At 47.1% G+C, this 4,453-nt stretch overlaps 1 pseudogene; it reads right to left on the bottom strand.

The window, feature by feature from the left end:
• Window positions 1–527: 527 nt before the first annotated feature.
• On the bottom strand, window positions 528–1,681 carry LOC134433401 (cytochrome b-like; annotated as a pseudogene).
• Window positions 1,682–4,453: the final 2,772 nt, after the last annotated feature.

Here is a 4,453-nt window from a genome sequence, read left to right as displayed (position 1 = left end):
ATACCAGCCATTTGGGAGATAATGTTTTGGTTTTTGGTGGAAGAGCTTGACGTGTAATGTGGATTATCCTACACTTCATGAGCTGTCTGATGGGGTAGAGAGTGTGATGCATTATTATACATACCCTGAAAGCAAGAAGAAAATGTGCTGGGGGGGAGGGGGAAGGAATGACGGACGTATTTAGGTGTTCCTGTATAGTTAAATTTTGTAACGACGCCTTTTCAGGCTGTAAATCTCGGAGAGAGGCCAAGTGGGAATTTATGATAGAATCTGGGGTTTTTTTTAGGGCTGTGTTTTGTTCTAGGGGGTTTGGCAGTTGCATCTAACCTGTCTCCTTACTATGGGGTGTTGGGGCTGGTTGTAGCAGCGGTTGTGGGGTGCGGCTGACTAGTGAGTTTGGGGGTCCCTTTTATTCCTTTGGTACTTGTTATGGTTTATTTAGGGGGAATGTTGGTAGTGTTTGTGTATTCAGTGTCGTTGGCATCGGATCCTTAACCAGAGGCTTCGGGTAGTTGGGGTGTTCTTGGTTATGGTTTTGGGATGCGGTTGGTTGTGATGGTGGGGCTTGTTATAGGGGATGTGTTGGGGTTGTTGACGGACGAGGGGATGGTGAATAGCGGGGGTTTGTTGTCGGTCCGGTTGGATTTCAGTGGGGTGGCTGTGTTGTATTCAGAGGGGCTGGGATTGCTTTTGATTGGGGGGTGAGGGTAGTTGACTTTGTTTGTGGTGTTGGAGCCTGTGTGGAGGTTGTCTTGGGGGGCAATTCAAGCTGTTTAGCGGTAGGGTCAGGAAGTAGTTTAGTTAAAAATGCCAGCTTTGGGAGTTGGAGCAGAGGGTTTGAGTCCTTTCTTCCTGAGGTGGGTGGTGGGGGTTTGATGTGAGGAGGGATGACTAGCGGGTTGGCTGGGGTGAAGTTTTCTGGGTCACCTAGGAGGTTGAGGGAGAATAGGGCTAGTGAGACGAGTAGGGAGAGGATTAGTACGAACTCTAGGATGTCTTTGATGGTGTAGTATGGGTGGAAGGGGATCTTGTCACAGTCTGAGGGAATGCCTAACAGGTTGTTTGAGCCTGTTTCATGGAGGAAGGTGAGATTGACGAGAGTAAGGCCTACGATGACGAAGGGAAGGAGGAAGTGGAGAGCAAAGAATCGGGTCAGTGTGGGGTTGTCGACAGAGAACCCGCCTCAGGCTCATTTGACTAGTGTTCGCCCGATGTAAGGGATGGCAGAGAATAGGTTTGTGATTACAGTAGCTCCTCAGAATGATATTTGGCCTCATGGTAGGACGTATCCTACGAAAGCAGTTGCTATGAGGGTTAGGAGGAGGATGACTCCAATGTTTCAGGTTTCTTTGTTTAGGTATGAGCTGTAGTAGAGTCCTCGGCTGATGTGTAGGTAGACGCAGATGAAGAAGAAGGAGGGTCCGTTTGGGTGGAGGTTGCGGATGAGTCAGCCAAATTGTACGTCTCGGCATATGTGAGCGACAGAGGAGAAGGCTAGATGGGTATCTGCTGTCTAGTGCATAGCTAGCAGAAGACCTGTGACGGTTTGAGTAATTAAGCAAACGCCTACTAGAGACCCGAAGTTTCATCATGTTGAGATGTTTGATGGTGCTGGGAGGTCAATTAGGGTGTTGATGATGATTTTGAGGATTTGGTGGTTATTACAAAGGTTTAGGACCATTGGTTATTTCTGTATGTGGATATGAGGATGATGAGAATGGATAAGGTGAATGATCCTAAGTAAGCTTTGATTAGGCCTGAGTGGAGGGTGGTGGCAGTTTTGCTTGCTATAAGTTGTAGGCTGGCTAGCCCCTCTGGACCTAATATTTTGTATCAGGAGAGGTCAATTAGGTGGGATGCGATGTTTTGTCCTCCTTTGAGGAAGCTGGTTATACTTAGGTGGTGGGTTAGGGGGTTAAAGTATCCTAGGAATGTTGAGAAGATTGAGAAGGGGGCTTGTTTTGTGAGGATGAGTCTTTGGTCTATTTTTTAAATTTCAAGAACTAAAGCAATGCCTAGGGCTGTTACGATTAGGGAGGTTATTTTAATAGAGGGTGGCATGGTTATTGGAGGGGTTTTTGTGGGGCTGATGAATGAGGTGATGAGGAATCCTGCCAGGATGCTTCCCAGCGCAAGGCGAGTGATAGGGGAAGTTACTGCGGGGTTATTTTCATTTATTGGGGTCAAGGGTGGAATTTGAACAAAGCCGGTCTGCACTAGTACGGTTATGCGGATTGTGTGTACCACGGTGAATGATGTGGCTAGAAGGATTAGGAGTAGGGCTCAGGTGTTTAAGTAGGATGTGTTCAGGCTTTCAATGATTTGGTCCTTTGAGTAGAATTCTGCGAGGAATGGTGTTCCTATTAGGGCGAGGTTGCCAATGGTACGGCATGAAGTGGTTGTGGGGAATATTTTTTGGAGTCCTCCTATTTTTCAGATGTCCTGTTCTCCATTTAAGCTGTGAATGATGGAGCCTGAGCATAGGAAGAGCATGGCTTTGAAGAATGCGTGAGTTGAGATGTGGAAGAAGGCTAGTTCGGGTACGTTTAGTCCGATTGTGACTATTATTAGTCCTAGTTGGCTTGAAGTGGAGAAGACAATGATTTTTTTAATATCGTTTTGGGTGAGGGCACACGTGGCTGCAAATAGTGTGGATAAAGCTCCTAGGCAGAGGCACAGGGTTAGGGCAGTTTGGTTATTATTGAATAGAGGGTGGGTTTGGATGAGTAGGAAAATTCCAGCAACTACTATTGTGCTGGAGTGGAGTAGGGCAGATAGGGGCATTGGCCCTTCTATTGCAGCTGGGAGTCATGGCTGGAGGCCGAATTGAGCGGATTTTCTGGTTGCGGCTAGGATGAGGCCTAGTAGGGGTAGTGTAGGAGTTTGGGATGGGGTAGAAAGTTGTTGGATTTCTCAGGTGTTTGTGGTGGAACCTAGTCATGCTATGCAAAGATAAGTCCGATGTCTCCGATTCGGTTGTAAAGTACGGCTTGGAGGGCAGCGGTGTTGGCGTCTGCTCGGCCGTGTCATCAGCTCATTAGTAGGAAGGATATGATTCCGACTGCTTCTCAGCCAGTGAACAAGACGAATAGGCTGTTGGCGATGATTAGGATGAGTATGGCGATTAGGAAGAATAGTAGGTAGTTGTTCCCAGAATTCAGGGGAAGCTTCTTTTTTTCTACAGTTTCTCCTGAAAGGATCTGACTGTCTACCTTGACCCTTGACTGATTGCTAAAACAGTGATCTTCCCTTTGCAATGAAATGCAAACTCCAAAGCAGTATCTGCTCCAGAACCCTGGAGCTACTGTTGTGCTGCTTCACAAAGAACTGCCAGACCTCAGGAGGATTTTGGGGAAACTTTTCTGGGCAACTTTTTCCAGCAAGTTAATGACAATTGGTGCATGCAACTAATTTTTTTTAAAAGTACTTGAAAGAGAGGATTTTAGAAGCTGTTTTATGTCTTTGGTAGAACAGGAGCTTTGAGTGTTAAAGTACAATCTGCATTTTCTTCATCATGGTTGTAGTCATTTACTGGCAAAACAGGCCAAAGTGTAGGCACAACCAAGAATATTGTCCTGACCCCTTGCTGGCTGTGTGAATGAAATGTGTCTCCTGGAGGGACAGGAAATCATCTCTGTTTGGGTTGACTTGTTCTGTGGGATTCAGCAGCCCAGGCAGTTTTCTCACAGCATCTGATTGATTTCCCCTGCCCACTACAGGTAACCTCAAGCGTGTATTCAGCGGTGCTAATCCTGAGGTGAGTGAGAAAGGGACATTTCATGTTCCTGGTGTTTAAGAATTGTAGAGCCAGCTGTCAGCTTGGCCAGTAGCAGTAGAGGGCCGGCTAGGGAGACCGAAAGAAAATTCATTTTGATGCCTTCAACAGAGCTAAGATAGGCATAAGTGAAGAGTTCCTAATTTCCATCTCAGAGCCCTCAAGAAGTACAAATTCAGTTTTGCAGAGAAAATGTCACTTGCTGACAGCAGCCAGAGGGGAACACTGAACTAAGAGTAACATCCTAGAGAGTAGAATCAGCCCAGTAAAATTTAGTCAGAGAGACTGAGAATTCTATTCCTGTAAATTTAATGCCATCACCTTAGAAGATGCAGTTGTGGAACAAGAAGGCCATCTTGAAATGGTGGATGCTGTATTTGAAATCAAACAGGCAACTTTGTGCCTGAAGAGCTGCGTGGGCCAAAAGGAGCCAGGGGTGGTGGCCTTGAGCTGCTGAAGATGAGGCAGTGTGTGGCCAGGTGGCCAAGAAGGCCAAGGGCATGGTGGCCTGAGTCAGCAGCAGTGGGGCAGCAGGAGCAGGGCAGTGAGCGTGGCCCTGTGCTGGGCAGCGCTGCGGCCACAGCTGTGGTCGCTCTTGGAGTTCCTTTTGGATCCCGTGAACAACAGGATTTGGCCCACAAGGAGAATTTGTGCTGCTTTGTGACGCAGGAGATCTTC

This window comes from Melospiza melodia, unplaced genomic scaffold, assembly GCF_035770615.1.
Source record: "Melospiza melodia melodia isolate bMelMel2 unplaced genomic scaffold, bMelMel2.pri scaffold_18, whole genome shotgun sequence".
In the NCBI taxonomy this organism is placed as follows: domain Eukaryota; kingdom Metazoa; phylum Chordata; class Aves; order Passeriformes; family Passerellidae; genus Melospiza; species Melospiza melodia.
The sequence above is the reverse complement of the archived record's forward strand: the minus strand, read 5'-3'. Positions and strand labels throughout refer to the sequence as shown.